We start from the raw sequence: 24167 nt of genomic DNA on the forward strand, positions 1-24167 counted from the left end.
CCTTTTGTCTTCATGGGATGAGGTTGTCAGAAAACAATTTCTCATGCTTGATTATAGGTTTAGGACAGAGACTTAATCTCTGTCCCTTCAAATTCAAAGATGGATGAGGTAGGCTGGGAATACATGCGCAGATGGATACTCCTTAGATAATAACCTATATAGAGGCGGACAGGTCTATATAATGAGATTCACAAAGAGCTACACAGAGAGACCTTGTTTCAAGAAACAAAACCAAAAAATGAGCTAAAATCCCTCAACCAGATTATCCACATCTGAACATTTGGGATATTTTAAACATGCTTTCCAAGGGATTCTTCTGTAGCCAGTTTACACACATATGGGTACCAGTGAATCAGAGGGAGAGGTAAAGCCAGCATTCCTTATCATAATACTCAAAGTTCTTTGCAATTATGTATCTATCATTCTTATTCTTGTTTCTTTTGTTTTTTTTCCCCTTTGGCTATGATAAAGTGGCCCTGACAAAAAGTAACTTAGAGGACATTTCCAAGTTATAATCACCAAAGTGGTGAAGTCACAGTGGCAGGAGAAAGCTGGTCACATCATATCCACAGTGAAGAGCTAAAAAGGACTCCTCCACTCTTATATTGCTAAGGACCCATGCTTAGGGAATGTTGCCACCCACAGTGGGGCTGGTCTTTCCCCTTATTAGGACAAGGCCCCTGGACATATCCATACACCAACCCAATTTAGATTATCCCTTATTGAGACTCTTCCAATGTGATTACAGGTTGTATCAAGTTGGCAATTAAAACCAAGCATTATGATTCTGTAGCTATTTATCTTTGTGGGTTCTCCAACTCCCTGATCTTGATGACATCACTCACTTTTAATTTACTCATAATTTTTTTCTCATTGACTTGAATACTGTCTCAAATTTTCTCAAGTTGGGAAAAAGTTCTTTATTTAATCAACATCCAAGTGACTAGCCAGAGTATGAGTATATGCTTATAATCTCTGCATTCAGAGGCTGAGGCCGGAGGACCTCAAGTTCTAGGCCTAATTATATTACACTTGAGAACTTGTCTCAATAATAATGATGATGATGTTAACAAGGTAATGACTGCTTAGTCATGATATTTCACTTGCTCCTACCAAAAGAATGAATTGCTTCTTTTATGTTCACAGTGTACTTTATTCATACCTGTTTCCAAGTATTTTTTTTATTATCTCAAATCTGTGCTTATAAGCTCAAGTTGTTCTGTATCACAAACAGATTGTATGACCTCAAATCACAACTGCCGCAAACTATTGAAAAGTATCTGCTTATCACAGATAGAGTTGTTTGTAAACCTTTGCTAATAGAGATATGAGCTCTTATAGGTCAGAGAATGCCAAGTTCAACAGTATACCTCACCCAGCCCTTAGAAAGCATCTAACAAGTGTTCAGTATTCCCCTGAGTATCATACTACCAGTGTGAGGCTCAGGATATGATTTTAAAGTTTTGTTTTACTTATTTATTTAGACAGAGGGTTGCTATGCAGTCCGTTGTCGTGTTGAACTCTTGATCACTGTTTTAACCTGTAGAGTAGTAGGAGTACAGGTGTATGCCAACAAGCCTGGGGTGCTGTGTGGGGTGCAGTGCAGCTCGGAATTGGAAGGACTAGTCCTGTCTTGGAATGGGAAAAGCTTTATTTCTTTGTTCATTGTCATAGTTCAGTTAAGATCAAGTGTAGGAAATACAGGAACATCTGCAGGTTAGGTCAGGGAAGTGAGGCCAGTATGTGTGCCACTGGGAGCTGATTGAAATTGGCTGTAAGATACATATACTCCCCCACTCTTGTAAGATTTGAATTTTGATTAGGATTATGGGCCAAAATAAAGTAGAAATTATGTTTCTGAAATCAAAAGTCCTCTTCTCTAAGTAGTAAGCAAATCATTGATAGAGTGAGCCAAACAGTGCTAAGCACTATAAAGAAAGGAGAACAGTGATGTTCTGGGAGGCTGTGCTTCTTGAGAGAGGTAGGTAAGGACCGGATGTGTTAGAGGTTAGGAAGGGCTCTTAGAGACATGTTGACTCAAGAAGTGGGTATGACAAAGGAACCAGCAGGAGATGGTTCCAGGAAGAGGGATATTCAAATGGTACAGCCTTGGGAGATGAGTGTGTTAGAGTAGGGAACAAAGGAGTTGCTATGTGTCTAAAGGCCATTCAGAGAAGGGCCCATCTGAAGAAATAAGGATGGAGAGGACAGATGGTAAAGGGTGTGGCCAGAGATTTGCAGTACACATTTATACCACGTGTAGCAGAGAGCTATTGGAAAGTTTTAGCAGGAAGGGAGCTATCAAAACAAGAAACATTATAGAGATATAATTAGCAGAATTAGGTGGTATCTGTGTGGTGCTTTTCATAATTTTGTATTTTAATGCTATATATGCTGTTAAAAAATAATGGGAGTGGCTGCCAGTAAGATTCTCCTCTAGAGGTTTATAAATGTAATATCAACTGCTTAGAAGTTTTGAAAACTCTCTGGAGATATTATATATGCTGTTTTTGTGTTTATCAAAGGTCAACATCTAAATTATATTCAAAATACCTTTGCTTTCAATGGACTCAGTTCATCCTGTACATCTGAATCTTTTGTCCTGTTTGATTCAGAAAGTGTCATACTTATTTCAAAATGAGAAAACCATTTAGCTACAAACATTATAAAAATCTTTATCCTAAGGAAATTACTAAGTACTTTTTGAAGAACAAATTAGTGAAGAAATTAGACACAGATAATTTTATGTCTTGGTCATCATATATACTGTTTTTAGAACTCTTTAATTTTCTCACTGGTATTTTTCCTTAGTTTTAAGCAACCTATCTGCCACTGTTGAGCAAATTCAGAAACCTCTGAGAAGTCTAGACTCTGATGTCATAATAAATTATGAGAAAAATAAATTATTCTTGGGATAGAAAATAGATAATGAAGTGATTTCTAAATATATTTAAAAGAGAGACTGAGAAAAGGAAGTTCAAAGATTCAAAGGTCTTTGGGTTTTTGGCTTGGCCACTGAGTAGAGGTAGAAGTAGGTGCTATTGAGTAGAGGCAGATGTTATTGAGTCGAGGTAGGTGCTACTGAGTAGAGGTGGGTGCTATTGAGTAGAGGTGGGTGCTGTTGAACAGAGGTGGGTACTGTTGAGTAAATGTAGGTACTATTGAGTAGTGGTAGGTGCTATTGAGTAGTGGTAGGTGCTATTGAGTAAAGGCAGGTGCTATTGAGCAGAGGTGGGTGCTATTGAATAGAAGTGGGTGCTATTGAGTAGTGGTAGGTGCTATTGAGTAAAGGCAGAAGCTATTGAGTAGAGGTGGGTGCTATTGAGCAGAGGTGGGTGTTATTGAGTAGAGGTGGGTGCTATTGAGTAGAGGTAGGTGCTATTGAGTAGAGGTGGGTGCTATTGAGTAGAGGTGGGTACTATTGAGCAGAGTGGGTGCTATTGAGTAGAGGTAGGTGCTATTGAGTAGAGGTGGGTGCTATTGAGTAGAGGTGGGTACTATTGAGCAGAGTGGGTGTTATTGAGTAGAGGTGGGTGCTATTGAGTAGAGGTGGGTGCTATTGAGTAGAGGTGGGTGTTATTGAGTAGAGGTGGGTGCTATTGAGTAGAGGTAGGTGCTATTGAGTAGAGGTGGGTGCTATTGAGTAGAGGTGGGTGCTATTGAGTAGAGTAGGTGATATTAAGAGAGGAAGCATTGTTTGAAAGTTGTTATGTCGGGGTGGCGAGATGTCGGGGTGGAGAGATGGCTCTTCAGTTCAGAGTACTGGCTCCCCTTCCAGAGGACCTAGGTTTTATTCCCAGAACCCACGTGGCATCTCATAGCCATATGTAACCCCAGTAGGGTACCTGTTGTCCTCTCTTGCCTCCTCAGGCACCAGACACACACATGGTGCACAGACACACATGCAGACAGAACATACATACACATAAATAAATTAAATGCTTTAAAAATTAGAAAAAAAAGAAAGTTCACTTGTTATTCTGGATGCTGAGTCTTGAGTTCCCATGGACATTCAGGTAGAAATGTTGAGTAAGTGATTAAATATGCATGCCTGAGGCTTTGGGGATACAGCTCAGCTGCAGTTTCAGGTTAGAGACTTGTTATCCTACAGGTGGTTGTTAAATCCATATAGGGCTGAAGTTGCTGTGCTCAGCATGTGTAGGCCAAGAATGTGGTCTGGGGAATGCCAGCATAGTATGAGTAGGTGGGGCTAGAGAACCCACAAAAGAAATGTAAGGAAACCGAAGGGATTCTATTAAATTTTATTTCATTTGTTTGCATGTGTATATGTATACAATGTGTGCATGTTCATGGGTGTATGGGTGAACATGTGTTTTTGTCAACATTGGGTGTCATTAGTCAGCATCATCATCCACATGTATATACTTGCAGAGGCCAAGTAAACACTGAGACAAAGTCTCTTGCTGGCCTGGAACTCCCTGATTAGGCTAGGCTGGCTGGCCATCAAGCTCCACGGGTTTCTTGACTCAGTCTCATCAGTGCTGGGATCACAAGTGCATGCCACCATGCCTGGCCGCTTTTGCATGGGTTCTGAGGATCAAACTCTGAGCTCTTTATGGTTGCATTTATGACAAGCACTTTACCAGCCGAACTGACTCTCCAGCCTGGAATAATCTTTAAAATACACATACTATTATAGAACTTTTTTAAAAAAAAAAAAAGAAAGAAAACAAAACAAAAAAGCTACATTCTAAGAAACTCAAAATTAGTAATACAAATTCCTGTAGAGTTTGTTGTGCTACCTACCACACACAAATGAAAAGAAACCATAAATATTTAGGAACATTCAATATGAAATGCTTTTTTCAAATTCTGTGGCATTTGAGATATCCCAGTACTGTGGAACTAACTACCAGTTTTCAAATGTTTCCATCACCTCTGCACACACTGAGTTATAGCAATGTTCTCTGTTGGAAATGTTTAGTAGGGACTGAATTGGCTGACCTTTTCATTGTATTGTACCCGTTTTAGCATGTGACAGGACTTACTTCTTTCCGAAGGTTGAATAATACTCAATTGCACAAATGTGCCATGTTTTTTTCCCCATTCACTTGTAAATATTCCTTCTACCTCCTGCTGTTGTGAATAAGACAAAGGAGCACGTGTCCAGACACCCTTCTCAGATCCCTCTTTTAATTCTTCCGTGTCAATATCCAAAGATGGCGTTGCTGGATCGGGTAGTGATTTTAGTTTTATTGTGCTGAGGACTGCTTGTATTCTCTTTCATAATGGCTGTGTCATTTTCCAATCCTAATAGTACACACTTCTGTCCCACTTGTCTCACAAACACATATTTTCTCGTTTTGTTTTGAGAGTGGCCACTCTGACAGGTGTGAGCTGATAGATCATTGTAGCTTTGGACCCAGTTCCTCGAAGGTTCATGCCCCTCCTTAATAAGCTCAGCTGAGCTGAGGGGCTGCAGCCACAGTAGTTAAGAGGATTAACACTGTATAGCCTAAAAGAATACTCAGTTACTCGAAAATCTCCCAAGGAAAAGCCCATACCGTCTCAGTAGCTAGGCTTCTACTCTCACTGATGCTAAGCCGGTGTGAGCCTGCTTGGAATTTGCCCTCCTTGCTCCCTAGTGCTCTAGATCTAGAGATAAGGAAGGAGACTGTCTGCACAGCTCCGACACCTGAAAGGAGGCTGCAATGGGCCCAGTCCAATTCCAAGGTTGGATTCTCCTTGAACTTCTCTCTGCTTCCCTAATTAACAAGAGCACTTCTTGTCAGAGCTGAGATCAAGCTTCCTCTCATTTTTCCATGTTAGACAACTAGAGACTCAATGAGTCCACTCATGGCCAACATGATTTCATTGGCAAGTAGGTGATAAAGAGACCATTTTGGGGAAGAAGAGGGCACTACATCACCTGTGCCATGCCCTAGCCAATGATCGATAACTGCTTGCTAGGTGTTATCTCCAGTCTCCTCGCCATTCACAGTCCAATTACATGGAGCCATGTACTCATGTATAGGTACTTTATTTTACTCTTGTGTTATTGATACAACTCTTTTTGAGAAATAGTCATCCTGTTTTCCCCCTTTGGCTAGGAAAGGGGGAAAATAAGATCTTGAAGCATGTCTTGGGCTACTGAGGGGAATTATGTTGCACAGAAATTTGGTAAAGTGATTGACAAACCAGAGTGACTCAGGAGAAAAGTTAGAATTTAGTATAAGAGAGCCAGGTGAGGCCAGAGACTCCATCATTTCTGCTTGACCACCTGGAGTTGCCTACTTCAAGGAGTCCTTTCTGCATGATGCTTGGAATGTTTCTGTCTGACATCACTTAGACTTGGACAGTGATTTGCATCTGATTGGGAAGCAGGGAGATAAAGGAGTTGTTTGGCCGGTATGTGGTATCTAGGAGAGGGAGTTTGGGTAGTGTTTCATGTAGTAACCACTCTTCAGATATAGTTGTATTAGGTGACAGTGGCTATGTTAGGTAGCCTAACTTGGAACTTGTTAGCAACACTGAGACATTTTATCTGACACGAGGTTTTCAAATCTGAACAAGAGTTTTAGAAGCCCCTCCATCATTTGATACTATCTGTAAACAAAACATTTTTTAAAACATGATCTCATATGGCTTTTAACTCACCAGGTAGCCAGGTGGAGGCTTGAATACCCAATTCTTCTTCCTCCGCTGGACAAGTTCTGGGATTACACCCTCACACTGTCATGCTTGGCTTAAACTCCACACCTTTTAGGTGATAATTGCTGGATGATCTGAGGATAATTGCTCTTGGCCAGCTCTGCAAAAGGAGTAGTCTACCTTTATTTTACAGAGCCCCGAGGTGGAAGGACATCAGCAATCTTCATTTCTAGGCAGTCTAGGTTCCTAGTCACTCATTTTTTTTTCTGAACTCAGGGCTCAGAACACTAACAGCTGTGTTGGAAAAGAAATAATACCAGTGAGGCCTGTTGCCATAGTTCCATCTCTGATACCTGATTGACTTTGTAGATTATCCTGGGATAAATGAGGATGGCATTTAGAATCATATAGGAATTTGTCAATCAATAATGTTTATATACCAGGAAAGGTCCCCAAAGTTATTTCTTAGTGTTTTTTAGCTTTGGAAGAAAGTGATGACAAATTAAAGGAATTCCTAGGAGATTTCTGAGAAGCTGCTGAGGCTAACTTCTTAGGTTGTACACCAGTTTCAAACATAGGAAAAGTATTTCTGTACCTGTATTAGGAGGTGGGATACTTTGAGACTGGAACATAAGACATATAGACCAATGGACCAGAGTAGAAGACTCCAATATGAACACATACAACTATTGCTACTTAACTTTTGACAAAGACGTGAGAAATTCAGACTGAAGAGAAGCTAACCTCTTCAACAAAGGATTCTGGGGAAACTGGACATCCATATGTAGAATTATATGGATCTTTCCCTTTCCTCCAGCACAATAATCAACTCTACGTGGATCAAAGACTTCAACATAAAACCCGAAACTCTGAAAGAGCTAGAAGAAAAAGTAGGGAGTACATTTCAAGATCCAGGGATAGGTAAGGACTTTTGAATAGGACTATAGTGGCTTAGGCAATAAGGACAGTAGTGGACAAATGGGAGTTAACAGTTTCTGTTCGGCAGTGTGTATCTTTTCTTGGGATGTTCAGTTCTATGTGTTTAACTTGGGGCACCTGTAGAAGCCATGAAACTAGAAAGGGTACATGGAGGGGTGTCTTCAGGGAGAGCAGGTAATACAAACGATAGAAGGAGAATATTGGAAATGGGGAGGCTCAAACAGCTATGAGGGTGGGAGACAGGGAGGTGATGGGTTGGGGAGGGTGAGTTAACTAAAGTAATGGACTTATGAAAAAGCCCTATGAAAATCTACTACTTTGTAAGCCAATTGAAATCTAAGCTTAGAAAACATAGTTAGAAGGGAGCTATCCATCACAGTTGGATAATGCTGTCCCTAGAAGTCATTGTTTATCAAATAAAAAAAGTGTAGGCTGCGTGTGGGAAACCTCCTTGTGAGTTGCTGGTCAGGGAGGACCTGGAGGTCCCCCTACAAATACAGGCCTTGTCCATTGGTCTTGCTTGCCCTCCATGACTAGATGATAAGACCTTGTTGCTGAAGACAACCATATACCTTGGTTGTAAGATATAGTAGAGAAAGCAAGCTGGAACTGAGCTGGGAGATTTCCCCCCTGATGGCTAGCTTCCGTAGTTCTAGAATGTGCTCTGCAGGCTGCTAGGGGAGGTAAGGTGTCAGTGGTGTTGTCCAGCTGCTAACCCTGTGAACTCTAAGGTCAACCTGCCATGCAAGATGACCTGTTGGTACAGTAATAGTACAACTGTCCTCAAAGTGGATTTGAGTTCTGCTTCATGTGAGGAAATGCATGTCTAGAACTATAAACCTAGTCAAAAATTCATAAATGGGGTGGAGACTTGTATCAGTGGTTAAGAGTATTTGTTGCCATTGAAGAGGACTTGGAATCAATTCCTAGCAAACACCTGGCACTCACAACCATCTATAACTCTAGTCCCAGGGGATTTGGTGCTTTCTTCTGACCTCCACAGGCACAGGCACACACACGATGCACAGACAGGCTAACACTCATACACATAAAATAGTAAAAATAAATTTTAAGAAAAAAAGAAAAGAAAAACTGGTACTGGAGAGGTCATGGGCCTCAAGGGGGAGAGCAGTCAGCACTGTTGTTTAGGTAAACTGACATGCTACCAAACTGCAGCTTAAATATTGTTTCTACCCATAGAGAAATACTACTCTTACCCTTCTTCAAAGAAGCTTCTCTTCGCAGTGAACAGTGGGGACTGTATGGCTCAGATAGTTAGGACAGATGACTGTTGAATGTTCAGCCTTAATCAAGACATTTATATAACCCTCTCTAAGGTTCAGGGAGCATTGTGAAAGAGAGGAAGAACAGAAAAAAAAAAAAGTGAGCAGGCGGGGACACAGGAAGAAGCGTTGTGCAATGCTGTCCTCAGGGCATGACACAGCATTGCAAACACGAGCTCATAGCGGCTGTGGCTGCCTGCCTGTTGTGGGTCTGCACAAGACTGGGCCTGCCAACCGCCAGTCATGGATGGATGAGAGGCTCAGAGAGCCTTAACTTTTCTGCTGAGCTGCTGGCAACTAACGGATTCTGGGAGATGGACGAGTCATTGCCTTGCTTGTAGAGCAAACCAGTGGGCTGTAACAGATGTTCCAAACCTGGGACCACACAGATGGTGCTGGTTAAAATCAGTGGACCACGAAACAAAACATGAAGGCGTGAGCAAAGCAAAGGGACCTGTGGGGAGGAGTGTGCAATGGCAGGGATGGAAAGAGGATAAAAGAGGATAAAAGAGGGTAGGGTGAAAGTAAACAGGATGCACTGTATTCATGCCTGCAACTGGCAAAGAACAAGCGTACTTAAGAAAGAATAAGTTAAAATAAGTTGTTTTTACTTTTCTTCTTTTGTATTTTTCTTTTCTTAACTGTCATCAATCATAGGGACGTTTGGAATTTCTTAGAATGATTTTTTTTTTCTCTTTGGTATTTGTTGTTGTTGTTGTTGTTGTTTCATATGGTCTAGACTGGCTTCCAACTCACTATGTAGTCAAGGATAACCTTGAACTTTTGATCTTCCACCTCCAGCGTGCAGCAATTACAAGGTGAACGCTACCACAGCTGGCTTTATGCGATGCTGGAGATTAAACCTGTGCCAGATGGACAGTCTACTCACTGAGCTGTATTCCCAGACCTCCTAGAATGTTCTCGACAATACATGTGGAAACCATTTTTCTTAGAAGATTGGGGGTGAATACAATCAAGGATGTTTATTCTAATGATAGCAGGTTCTGAGTAAGATACTTCATTATAGTAATTGCTTCCAATTTAAGATTACTCATTGACATTTCTTCTTTGATATCAGAAAGACATCCCTCTGTTAGTTTTATAGGACTGTCATAACAAAATGCCACAGGTCAGTTGGTTTAAAACAACATAAATTTATTAGCGCAGTTTTGAAGACTAGATGTTTGAAATCAATGTGTTAGAGGAGTGTTTTCCTTCTGAAACCTCTCTCAGGGGGAAATCAGTGCAGTTTCCCTTTCTCAGAGCTTCTGGCAGTTGTAATAATTCTCAGCATTAATGACTAATAGATGGAACACTTCCATTTCTGCCTGCAACCTCACATATCTTAGTATCTTTTTGTCTCTAAATCTCTTCCATGCTTGGGTTCTTGTGCTTTATAGGGATAGCCACATTAATCCAATATGACTTTTATTTTAACTTGTGTACATTCACAAAACCCTTATTTCCAAATAAGATCATGCTCACAGGTACTAAGGATTCATATATTTTGAGGTACAACTTAATTTATGCAAGTCTCAAAGCCTAGCTCATGGTCTAACCCCTAAAACTACCCTTGATTTTTTCCATTCAGCTTAATGAATATTGAGAGTTTGCTAGTTGAGTTGGTGTTGTGTATATATAAATAGTAAAAATATCAAAAAAGATCATGATTGTGTGTGTAACAATCATTGTGTTAAGTCATACTTTTTCACACCTCATGCTCATTCCTAATTCCAAACCATTCCCATGTCTCGCTGACTTTATTTCCTGAATATTTTTCAGATATATTCACCTATTTCTCTCTCTCTCTCTTTTTTTTTTCTGCTTCGTCTTGGAAGCATAGACTCTGGTATTATCTTGCATAGCTTATTATAGTACCCTTCTGTAGATGAATTTCTAAATCATCTTATTAAATAAATTTAGGGGTGAAAGCCTTACATCAGGGAAATAAGGAAAGCCACCAGTCAACCTTACCTCACCAACTCTGCAGCTTCCAAATGCCACTTGCTTCCTGTCTACCCATGCTTTTGTTGCCTTGCTGTTCTGCCCTCTCATTGGCTCTCTTAGCCCAGCTACCTCACTTCCTCTTCCTACACAGCTCTGTCACTTTCTATCTGTCTGAACAGACCTCCAGGCCTCTATGGTTAGTACTGGGATTAAAGGACTTTGTCACCACACTTGCCTCTGTTCCCTAGTGTGGCCTTGAACACACAGAGATCCTGCCTGCTAAGGGATTAAGGGCATGTGCTGCCTGATTTCTTATTTCCTTAAAATGGCTTGCTATTTCCTCTGATCTCCAGGTATGTTAAAGCACAAATACAATATCACCACATTTCAGCACAAATAAAATATCACCATATTTCCCCTTTTTTTGTCTAATAAAAATAAAAATGAAAAAGTTATAACTAATATAAGAAAAACTATATACAATAAGTAGAATAACTATATACAATATATACAAGCAATAAATACATCAACAATGTCCAGTCCATATGCATTTGACAAATTCAGAGAGAATATTCCATTATCTATCCTATTTTGGTGAGTCCAAAATATACCTAATTCACTTTCTATCCTATTCTGTATTACCAACAGAAGACTATCTTATAATGTCTTTTAAGCTTATACACTTTAAAACTCCTTAGTGGGTTTCTTTTCTAATTTCTTAACAAGGGAAATTGTTACTACAACTATCTAATCTTGAACTCCCTCAGAGACTTGAGAAAGAAATAATATTACCTAGTAAAACAGGAAGTGAAAACAAGCAACTTGCAGAAAAATGTGAGTTGACAGAAATAGCCAGCTGCCTGGAGAGTCACCCGAGGTCTCTCTCCAATGTTGGGGCATCATCTTCGGCCTACAGGCTTTAGACTCATTTGTGAAGTAGGATGTACAGAAGGCCTACAGTTCCACCTCACATTTGGTGGGAGTAGTCCATGTACCAGATAAATCTGAATTCCACCAATGTCCTGTCATGATTCAGGATTTTAAATTCTGGAAATTGCTGATGTTTTTGGAATTTGACTGCTCATTCTTCTTGGCTTGTGGGTGGTTTCATTTCTTTTATTAAATACCGGTCTACCATTGAGGGGTTAAACTCCATCAGCCTAGTTACTCCTTCAAGAATAACTGTTTCAGCTACTGTTCCACTGCACACCAGAAGCCATCGGTTCACTGTCTGTTCAGCTGCCTTTGAAGAAAGGGGCACTGTACCTTTTCCAGACTGCAAAGGCCACTTCAGCAATGGTGCCACATTGTCCTGGCCTCAGAGGACACCTGTTGCCAAAACTGCAACCACACTTGTCTTGGCAAATATTGGTAGTCCTTTGTTTTGTGTCCTGTTTGTCCATTTTGGACAGCATACTGTCAGCAGTCAATGCAAGGGTACTTTGTTAGCCAGTGACTAACGTTTGCCACAATGAAAGTTAACTCCATATGCATTTTCTTCAATGACCATATCTTCTCTGAACTAGATTGGTGCTGCCAGGAGCAAACATGTCTCATAGTCATTAAAAAAAACCTATGTTACTAAAACATTTTAATATTCTATAGATCTCTGAAGGGTTTGAAGATGACCTGTCTATTTTGAGATACCCCCTTCTTCTTTACCCGACTCCTCACCTCAGAGCTGAGGATGGAACCTCATTTGCTAGGCAAATGCTGTCCCACTGAGCTAAATTCCTAAACCCTTTAATAGTCTTTTTCTTGAAAATCAGATATAATCCTCATACTAATTAATTTTTCCTTTTTTGTGTCAAAATTGCCTGATAGAAACTTGAAGAAAGAAGGGTTAATTTTGACTTACAGTTTGAGAGTGTAGTCCATTGTGGCAGAGAAGGCATGGTGGTGGTGGGAACAGATTTCTGCTGTGACTGTTGGAACATGAAGGTACTTTCCCAATGGACAGAGAAGCAGAGATGGTACTGGAAGTGGAGCTGGGCTATAAAGCTAAGGACCCACCCACAGTGATCCACTTCCTCCAGACAGACCCTCCATCCAAAGTTTCCACAGTCTCTGAGAAACAAAGTATGAATGGACCAGGTGTTCAAGCACACGAACCTCTGGGGGGATATTTCACACCTCACAGCATTCTTACATCAGTATACATTTTAATATTGTGGCTAGATTCCATCCCACCACCCTAAATTTAAATCCTTGCCTTCTTAATACTGTTAGAGTATAATGCAACCGAGTAAACATGGTCAGTAAAAGTCTGGGTGCAGGGTTGTCCCTGTATGTCCAGCTGTGAATCTCACCATGTTCCACTGGACACTGTCTGAGTAACAGCCTAGTTAGTCTTTTTTCAGCCTTTCAAATTTCTAAGTATGTCCAGACTGCTTGGGAATCTTGTTGAGGCACAAAGGAGGCCAGAGTGTCTGCATTTCTAACCTGCTCAAGTGAGCTGGAGGCTGCTGGCCCATTGACTACAAAGGTTCGTCAGTGCACAAACTCCTCTTTATGTATGTCTTTGCACATGTTCCTGGCTTTCCTCAATATTCCCTCCTCTTAAATACGTTGTAGTAGATCTTAATTGTTTTTACTTCTCAGGAAAGTCTACACTCACATCAGCTAAGCCAGTTTGTCCAAGTTCTACTGTGGTGTCAGATGGAGCCCTGTGCTCTCGACACCATGGCTGAGTTCTATATTTCCTACAGACCATTTTTTACTCTAACATTTGTCTCTCATAACTACATCTTAGGGACCAGAATGGAGTATCTGCAGATGTTTCTGATTTCCATTTGTCCTCTAAGCCCAACACAGTGTGGACTTCTCAGTGGTATCAATTCCCAAGAGATTTCTTCACTACCAAGGTAAAGGAGATGCTTAATAAAGGAACCAATGCAATGACTATTCAGCCCTTCCGAAGAAAGGAACTTTGTTTTCCTTTGCCATCACAGGCATCCTGTCATTTCTGTTCTGGGCTGCTCATGATGACATCGGCAGCCATTGCACACATTCTGGATTGATTTCTGCCTTGGGCTTATACGGTGACCTGGAATGAACAAAACCACATCTTCCTGGGCAACGTAGCATCATCTCTCATCTCCCTGTGTCTTCCAAATAACAGGGGCTTGGCTGGTTGTTCGGGAAGCACCGTGTTGAGGGTCCGAGCGGTCCACTCAGGCTGCTGAGCAGCAAGACTGTCCAGGTGTTCGTGCAGCTCTGTGGTGGCCCTTGCTGCTGCGTCACCGTGCGGGTTACTCTCTGTTGCGTGGCTCACCATTGGGCAGCTCAGCTGTCCTTCCCGTCTCTCTGTTGTGTGACGCGTCTCCCAGTTCTTGGCTTTCCTTCCACTTGATCATCTCCCACTCTCGGTGTTCCTCAGAGGTCCCACCTCTTCCTGCTGTCTGTGCCGTCACGCATCTGGTGGATGACGCACTCCTCGCTTCCGTTCTCTGTTCTCCGCCATCCATCTTCTCCGTATTCGCTACATCGACACTGGACTGCTTTTTTTCACTGTATTATTTAATCGCTATTTTGTTTTTCTTATTTTTGTGCCACAAGCCTAGGACACTGATAGGGCCGCGTCAAATTTGTTGCCTTTGAGTTCTGTGCACTTCCAGGACTAAGTAGCTCTGAGTAGGACAGTGTTCCCGTGACTGATGAAGAGGAGATGGTGAAATCATTGTGAACTCAATGATTCTCTTTGTTAAATAGTTGAAGCATAAAATCAGCCAGGGTAAGCGTATTTATACCCCAGAAGCTGTCTCGGAACTATTTGTGTCTAGCATGGAATGGAATAGAAAGTGAGTCTCTGCTTCCAAGAAGCATTCGAGCTATTTCCTGTGGTTATGTTATTCTAGGCCTTCCCAGTAGGGCAGTAAAACTGGCACGTCCTTTGCCTGGCTAGTTTTCTCTAACCTTGTCACTCATAAGGCCGCCAAAGCAAACAGAAACTCCTTTCATCATCCACGCTGCCTTCATTACTGCTGTACTCAGGCTTGGGGTTGAGTTTGCTGGGAAGCAAACTCCACAATTTGGGTAAGCGAGGGAGGAATGGAATGGAGTACAGTCAACAAAGAGGTGTCAGTCCGCTGCAGGAGAGAGACTAGTAATTAGACAGCGGCTGCTCCTCCAACAAGGCAGCTCTCTTTAGAGAGACTGTGTCCCAGGAAGGGACTTAGCCTGGAGTCGCTGGCTACCAACAATCCTAGCAGGTGGGAGAAAGAAAGAGTCTGCTCTGGAGGGCAATCTGGATGGCATATACATACTCCCTACACGTAGGAGGGAAAAGCTCATTAAAAGTTGTTAAAAGACAACTTTTCCCTCGAGCGCATTGAAGTTGTTTTTAATGAGTTTCTAAGCAAGAAAGCTTAAGTTATTTAAAACAAATCCTTAAAGGTTGGAACTCTTGATTCATAGAGTCTGTTCATCTTTCAGAGCCCCGTGTCCTAGAGGGGAATTTTGCCACTTTCAGAATCAGAGGAGAAAATACTTGGCGTTTTTTGATATCACACATATTCCCAATCATCCATGTCCTGCTCTGTTTGTATTATTTTGTCTCGGGGTGTTGTGTCTCCAATAGGTGTACAACAAGCTGAGTCTTCTGATGACTCTGCCTCTTCCTCTTTGCCTTCGAGACCTTCTCCACTGGCACGGATTCTAGTGCTTCCCATAGTCTTTCTCTGACAGGCCTTCTCTACATGTCAGCAGGTATGTCTCAATAGTTTTATGTTGATATGCCCACTCAGAAACTCGTCCCCATTATGAAATGATAACTTGGGAAAACCTTGCCAGGTCCAGAACATTAGAAATAGAGGGCTTGTAAGATGGCCCAGTGGGTAAAGGTACTTACTGCTTGCCAAGCATGTTGCCTCTGGCTTTCACATGGGTGCCCTGACATGTACACACACACACACACACACACACACACACACACACACACACACACACACACACACACACATATTGAATACATGTTAAATACATAACCAGCAAGAGGTTAGGTCAGAGCTAGAGTGACCAGTTGTGGCTTGATGATCATTTGGACATTAAGAAGTGACAGAAACGAAGTTTAGAGTCATGGCACACACCTGTAATCAGGCCATGCATTTAGAAGGCTGTCACGATGATCATGAGTTTAAGGTCAATCTTGGCTACATACAAGACTGGGTCTCAAAAGAGCTAAGGGAGAAACAAAGTGCTTGTTCCTAGAAAGCCTTCTGCAAGTGCACTAAGCCCTTTAACACTGCAAGCAGGGCCCGAGAGACTTTCTGCTCTTACAGAGGACGTGAGTTCGCATCCCAGCACCATGGTGGGGTGGCTCTCAACTGTCTGTAAATCCAGCTCCAGGATATCCAGTGCTCCTTCTGGGTTCTTCAGGCACCTGCACTTGTGCACAGACATACACATAACTTAAAAATAAAACAGGCATTTTTAAAAGTACAAGTATTAGAGACCCCCCCCCCCCCCCCCCCCCGACTAGTGTAAAATCTTTGGTTGACAGAGGTCCTGCCTGAGCTCAGCTTGCCTGTCTTCCTTGCCATAATGCCAGACATATCTGGAAGGTACACTGCACCCCTTGTTCAGCCTATATGCCACAAATACCCTATCTAAGTACAATCAGTACATCAGGGAGCTAAAGCATTACCCGGCTGAATCCTCTCTGAAGTCCCAACCCCAAGACCTACTGTGTAATAAAATGGCGTTCCTTTTAAGCCACTAAGGTTTGGACAACCTATTGCACAGTAGTGCCATACCTCAGTAACTGACTGGGACAGTGACATTCCTGGTATTTCCACAGTTATTCCATAAATGTCATGTAAATGTTCTAAAACATGTCACCAACTTAAATGTTCAAGCTTCATTATGAAACAAAGTGTCTACATCCTCTTTGTTATCTGCATGGCCAGTGTTTTCAGTCCAAGCTCTTGTTTCCTTCTTTTTTTTCCGTGACAAGGGTTCTCCATGTAGTTTTGGAGCCTGTCCTGAATCTTACTTGGTAGCTCATGGCTGGCCTTGAATTCACAGAGATCTACCTGGCTCTGCCTCCTGAGTGCTAGGATTAAAGGCGTGTGCCACTGCTGCCCGGCTGTTGTTTCCTTCTTAAAATCAGTTTGCCATGCCCTTTTCTTTCAGTTTTTTTTCCCTCTCCCTTCCTCCTGGATTATAGTCCTTTTATCTAATTTATAACCTGACAAAAAAGGAATATGAAGTTGACGTATTGTTTGGGGGTTAGGGGAGAGCTGTGGTATTTAGAGTTACTTTCCATAGAACAGAGTGGAATCCTGGGACACATAACCATTTACCAATTATGGATGGATGATAATCTTTCCACAAAGACAGAGTTAGATCTGGTTCTTGGAGACATTTGAACTAAAATTCCCCAAGTTCTCTTTCCTGGCTCCTAAACAGGCTTCTGTAAGAGCATGGAGCTCCTTGGGAAATACAAATATCTGAGAACTTGTTAAGATGTTTTCTTTCATCCTTCCAGAAGGAAGAGTAGATATATATTTGGAGGAAAATATCAGCTTTTCACTGAAAATTTTAGTTTTTCTCCATTGTTTCAGAGAAAATTGAATTTTTACTGAATTGTGAGGAAAATATGGAATTCACAATAGGAAACAGGCTTGAGAAATTATTCCTAAATCAAATTGGACAGTGTACAAAGGATTATAATTTCAGCACACGGAGACTTCAGCTGTATGATCCATACTGTTGCAGACCCTCATGTGGCCAGAGGAAATCAATCACCTTCGGAGAAGTCTTTGTAACTTGCATTGCCTGATCTTTCTGGGTACCTGCTGGAGTAAGTATAGAAAGGAGCAATGAGCACACAGAGCAAATAACCAGAGTGCAGATGACCCCGCCCAAGATTGATTGTACTTCTTTCTGGGCACTAAAATGACAGAGGTGACGAGTGGTGGGATTCCATGGCTCCTTTTACTAATGAGGTAAAGGATGGAAGTGCAGAGACGTTTACCTGACTTTTCCAGTATCACATACCCAGTTATCAGCAAGCTGGGATTGGAAAACAAGTCATGATTTGGTTTATGACTACATCAGCTTCTACTTTTAGAATTATAACCATTCCTTCAAAACCATTCATAGATCTGTGTCTCATACTGTGTATTGTGCTGGGCACTCTTGATGAAGGTCTGAATAAGTTAGACACAGGTTTGACCTCGTGGAGATTGTTCAAGACTCTAAGGTGGGATAAAAGTAAATATCACTGAAAATAACCTTGAGTTAATTGGATGACAATCAAATTGAGACATTCTTGGCATAATAGTGCTGACCAAGCCAAGCAGAGCATCTTGCAGGGGAAACTGTGTGGAGAAAGGGTTGCACTTCCCACCTGCTGTTGTTAATGAACTTAGACACGAAGTTCAAAGGTTTTGCTTCAGTTACTTTGGAGTAAGTTTTACTCTTGTTTTAAATCTGGAAGCTGAGTAGGCAACGCCAGTTCCCTCTGCTATAGTTGATAGTCTTCAAAAGGTTTATCCATCTATACTTATCAGGAGAAATACCTTATTTGGCTTTTTTGGTTTACACCTTTTATCAAGTGGAAATACTTGCTGATATGAGGTAAGTAAGAAGAAATACAAGTAGATATAGTGATATAGGTGATTGTGGTGTTAGACTTAGTGCCTGGAGAAAGATTCTAGGAGAATTAAAGGTGAGGACACAGTTATACTTCCAGTGGAAAATTGTCAGAAGCAGCAGGTGGGTAAGAACCATGAAACTATGGGATAGGAATGTGTAAATGTAACCAACTGTCTTGTTAAATAATAAACACAGAACCAATGCAAAGAAGAAAGCCAAGAGATCAGAGCTAAGAGCCTTACCCTTCCTGCTGCAGCTAGTTCTTCCGCCAAGAGACCTCTTTGAAAAAAAGCTACTTCCTGTTTGTTTGACTTTATATGGACTTTCTGTTCTGCCTTCTCATTGGCTGTAAACCCAAACACATGACTGCCTCATCACTGCCTGTCTGTGGAGACTTCCAAGTCTTCTATGGTATTGAGATTAAAGGAGTGCATCACCACCGCCACGCTCTTGCTATGGCTCTAATAGCTCTGACCCCTGGGCAACTTTATTTATTAACATACAATTAACATTTTAGTACAAAGTAAAATATCACCATAGGAATGCGTTTGAATAAGCTGTGTAAAATTGCCTGTATTCCTCCATGATGCTGTCCCCCCAATCCCACTCTCAGTGCTGAGAATCGAATTTAGGGCCTCACACTACACAGGTGCTCACCTACTAAGCTCTATTCCCAGCCCTCATGTGTGAGTTTTGACCGCAAAAATTGACAGTGACCTGTAGTTCAAGCAAATATATTCTATTGCTTGTTTCAAAACCAACTTGGAAAAAAATAAAAAATAAACAGTTTGATTTAATAAATGTTTACTCGTCTATTTTTAAGCAAAGTCCATGGTTAATTTTACTTCTGTGAGACTCACTTTCATCCCTTGCAAAGCAAGACTAAAAGAATTTATTTATTCATGTATTTATTAAAATAAATTCTTCTAGCCTATCTCCTATTGGTCCTCCACAGACAAAACACCAGGTGTCCCCACGTTTACTCTGCTTCTTGGATTATGCAGGTCTTTCTTCCTCTGCCTCTTAATCACAGGATGAAATTACTACATTCAAAGCCACCTGCATCTCAGTTCATTGGATCCAGCACATTTACATCCCATCTGTTAACTTTCAGGTTTTTTTCATTTAGATCAATGCTTCCCGTCTCTGGGCACACAATTAGAAGAGCCCGGCAAGCTTTTGACATGTACAGTTGCCTGCACTCCACCCTAGAGTATCTGAATCTATTGTTTCATGGGCATGCTAATACATCATTGCTTAAAAAAAAAAAAAAAAATCCTTAAGTGATTATAGAACACAGCCTGCCTTGAGAACCCAAGTGTTTTGAGAAATCACTTCATTCTTGTAGACTGGAGCTGATTCTCTTTCAGAATGCCACAAAATCTTGAGTACTTATCCAGTACTATCTTTATTCTGTATGTCTGGGTAGAGCAGAAAGCAGATAAGTGGGAATGTTGGCAGTCAACTAAATATCTCCTTCTTCCTTTCTTATTTATCTGGAACTAATTTATGGGATGGTGTTCCCTTCAGTCACGTGTGTCTCCCCTCTTTAGTTAATCCTACCTGGAAATGCCTTCACTGACCCACCCGGAAGTGGGGCTCACTAATGCCCTAGGTGGTTGAAGTGTTTACTAGTGTATATTAGTTATGTATGAATAGTTTCATTATGGCACTTTCGTGCATCTATATGATGGTTTTTGACCATATAGCTCCCTCTTTGCTTTCCCCACTCTTGCTCATCTCCTTCTTCTTCCCAATTAGAAGAAATATTTTGAAATATTTTTTGAATTTTTCTTGAGAATTCCATACATGGAGTACTATATTTACATAATTTGTATCCCACCCTCTCCCACCTTCAACTCCTCCTGTGTGGCTCCGACTCCCTCTCAAATTCATGGCCTCTTCCTGTTAGATATATATGTACAAGTGTATGTATAAACACAGCTCCATGTGTCCATTTAGTGTTGCTTACATAGGTAGCTGTCTGAGGCTGACCAGGGTGGAAACAATTTCCTAACTTTTATAAATTAGGTGATTAGGGGTTATAGGAGAATAAGACCCTTCCTCCCTTCCTCCCTCTTCTCTTTTCTTCCTCCCTTTTCTTTCATGTTGGAGATCAAACCTAAGGTCTTTAAGTATTCTAAGCAAGCAGTCAACCACTGAGTTACACCTTCAGCCTCAAGATTCCTTTTATGTGTGTTTGTTTTAGTAGTACATATTTTATTTATTTATTTATCAACAATTTCATACATGTAAACTGTGTATCTTGATCATATGCACCCAACATGGCCTTTGTAAAAATTTTTGGTTGATGCTTTTGCTGAAATGCCTGTAACATGTGCTATTACAGGGTGTGGTAGTCTGAATGTAATTGGCCCGCATCATCTCATAAGGAGTGACACTATCAGGAAGATATCAAGTTTGGTAGAGTGGGTGTGGGCCTGTTGGAGGAAGTGTGTCACCGTGGGGGCGGGCTTTGAGGTTTCCTATGCTTAGCATCCCACCCAGTATATCAGTCGACTTCCTGTTGTCTGTCGGATGTAGGACTCTAAGCTACTACTCCAGTGCCATGTCTACCTGTACACTGCCCTGCTCCCCATCATGTTGACAGTGGACTGAACTTCAGAAATGATAAGCGAGCATCCCAATTAAATGTTTTCTTTATAGGAGTTGCTGTAGTCATGGTGTCTCTTCACAGCAATAGAAACCCTAAGACACTGGCTTGGTAATATAGTCAGATATAGGAGTCAGTTCTAATAAGAAGGTTTCTGAAAATTAACCAGCAGGCCCACTCTTTGGTGACTGGAAGGTTTACCTGAAACTGAATACTGATTTGGAAAAGAAGAACGTCATCACAGTAAGTGATGCTGAATCATTAAAGGACACCATGACCACAGCAATTCTTATAAAGGAAAACATTTAATTGAGCTGGTGGCTTACATTTTCAGAAGTTTAGTCCATTATCGTCATGGTGGGACATGGCAGTGTACAGGCAGACGTGATACTGGAGTAGTAGCTGAGAGTCCTACATCTTACAGACAACAGGAAGTTGACTAACACACGGGGTGGTATCCTGAGGATAGGAAACCTCAAAGCCTGCCCCTACTACAGTAACAGACTTCCTCCAACAAACCCACATTCCCTAATAGTGCCACTCCCTATGAGATTATGGGGGTAAATTACATTCGAACTACCACAAACCAGTGTGACCTTATCTATGCTAAGAACATTGGGGATTTCACATTGTAAATGGAGATAAAAATACATTGCATAGATCTTTGAAAAACACCATGAGGACTGTGCCAGTGGTCAGTAGGCATATTAAAGTCAACCAAGTTTTTCATGGATAGAACTGGGATTTATTCCCTAATATTAAAATAGGATTCTGCCACTCCAGCTATTATGACCACATGTGAGCAATTCAGTAACTAAGCAAGGGGCTGACGTCTTGTGTCATCAGTGCGTTGCGTGATGGCGCAAGTGCGTGCAGCACAGTCGCACAATCAGCGCATGTGTGGCATAACTCCTTCAGCCCACCTGCGCATGTGCAGGGGAATTCTTAAAAAGCCGGACACAGACTCCTCCCCTCTCTTCTCTCTGCTCTTCCCTCCCCCGACTCTCTCTCTCCTGCATGTGTGTCTCCCCCAGGCCTGGCCACACTTTCTGCTGTCCCCTCCTCACTTCCCCCTAATAAAGCTCCAGTGCTGGATTTTGTCGTGTCTCATGACCCTAGTAACAGTGCTGCTTATACATATATTTTTTAATTAATTAATTTTTTTTGTTTGTTTGTTTTTCGAGACAGGGTTTCTCTGTGTAGCTTTGCGCCTTTTCCGGGAACTCACTTGGTAGCCCAGGCTGGCCTCGAACTCACAGAGATCCGCCTGGCTCTGCCTCCCGAGTGCTGGGATTAAAGGCGTGTGTGCCACCACCGCCCGGCCTTTATATTTTTAAAACAACACATGTAGTTTCCTTAAAGGTTGCAAGCAGGATTAAGATTATATTTCCTAAAAGAACAAATGGGTGATAAAAAGGATTATTAAGCATCTATGTATAAATCTTCTCTTTCCAAACTTACAAGAGAATATTTTACAGTCCTAGAAATCTTGATCCATAGGTCAAGCTTTCTTTCTAATTTAAAAGCCACTGAAATGGACTGAAACCTTTGTGTCAGTCAGTAATCATTCGGTTTTACTAACTAGAAGAGGTGTTATTGATAAACAAGCAAAAACTCATAGTTGCTAGTAGAGTCCTATTGCCCATGGGATAGCTTAGTTCTAGCTGGAGGAAACCCCCAAACCAAAATCCATGAACTAGGGTGAAACAGGAGCTGGCTGTCATTGCTGGCCCATCCATTATGTCTTTACCCCACATTGTACGGGGAGATGGTCTGCCATGAATTTCATCACTGGCTGTATTTCAGAAGTTGAGGCTAATGACCAGATAGGGTTGCCCTGAAATCCCACCCGGAGTCACCTGGCTGCATTTTTTCAGACTGTTGGCCTTTCCCAGCATATATAGGTCTTAGAAATATAAAAAAATAGTTTAAAAAAAAATGCCAGGGGGAGCGGCCCTGCTACTTCCTGAGCAGACCACAAACCACAAGAATTAGACAGTGGGAGGGGAGGGGCAGGGCGCTAACAAAAGTGAGAACAGAAAAAGCAGGAAGTACAAGACAATGATGTAAAATAGCCTCAGTGGGGAAAGGATAATAAAGCGAAAGAAGGGAGCCGCCCGATGGAAAGAAACCCCAAAGCCCCCCAGTCTCGGAAGTTGCTCAGTTTTAATTTGCTCAGAGGATAGGTCCAGAAAGTCCTTTCTAAAGCTCTGTGTCTGTTTCCCCGGAATCCTTTCATTTTCAAAGTGTTCACAAATTTCTCTTCACTCTGCCCTTTCAACAAATGAGGCTGGCAAAGAGGGAGTTTGGGATAAAGCAAGAAGGAAACAAACAAAACTTAAGCCTTTTAGTTTGGAGTTTTATTGCCTGTGCTTTGGGGATTTGTATGTAAAATTTATATTTTCAATGCTGACATTTAAGTCTTTAATCACTTTTGGCTTGAGTTTTGCATATGGTTGGAGATAAAGGTCCTCTACACGGAGACATTCATTTTTTTCTCCCAGCCTCCTTTATTGTTGAGACTATCCTTTTCCCATTGTGTGTTCTTGGCGCCTTTGTTCCAAATCAATTGCCCATAAGTACAGGGGTTTATTTCTGGGCTCTGTGTCCTGCTCTGCGGGCTTATGGTGTGTTTCGGTGCCAGCACGGAGCTGGTGTCCCTAGCACAGGCTCTATCTAGGACTGTGAGATGGGGTTACACTATCACATAGTTTGTAAACTTCACAATAGAAACGCGGCCTTCAGAATGTTACTGTTTCCTTCCTAACTTCCCCCATGCTTTGTCTCAAATTCCATGACGTTGGGGAAACATTCAGCAACAGGCTAGAGATGCTCTTAGATATGTTAGAATATATTTAGGGGATTTTAGGCAACTCACTGATCCAGAGGGGTGGAGTTGTCATGATCAGTCCTGATAGTCAAGTTGGCAGTATCTAAGATCACCTAGGGAAGAAGCCTGTGGGTGTGCTCTGAGAGGTTTTCTTGATTAGGTTAGTAGAGGGGCAAGGATCTACCTAATATGGGCAGAAGCAGTTCAGACAGGGCTCTGGCCTGAATGCAAAGGACAGCAAAGGAATATACAGTTTTATCACTGTGCTTCCTGACTGTGGATGGATGCAATGTGACCACCTTTTGCTGCCAGGATTTCTCCACCATCATGAACTGTCACTTCA

General features: G+C 41.6%; 1 long non-coding RNA gene across 2 annotated transcripts in view; it reads left to right on the forward strand.

Annotated features, from left to right (window-relative positions):
- Positions 1-24167, forward strand: part of LOC107402018 (uncharacterized) — a 60313-nt gene that overhangs the window by 12099 nt on the left and 24047 nt on the right. The window contains exon 2 of one of the 2 annotated variants that reach the window (XR_013043835.1): positions 15361-15488. The exons of the other annotated variant lie outside the window; for it this stretch is intronic. This is a non-coding gene — a long non-coding RNA (uncharacterized LOC107402018). The remainder of the gene's footprint in view (positions 1-15360; positions 15489-24167) is intronic. 2 annotated transcript variants of the gene reach the window in all.

This window comes from Peromyscus maniculatus, chromosome 12 (assembly GCF_049852395.1).
Source record: "Peromyscus maniculatus bairdii isolate BWxNUB_F1_BW_parent chromosome 12, HU_Pman_BW_mat_3.1, whole genome shotgun sequence".
In the NCBI taxonomy this organism is placed as follows: Eukaryota; Metazoa; Chordata; class Mammalia; order Rodentia; family Cricetidae; genus Peromyscus; species Peromyscus maniculatus.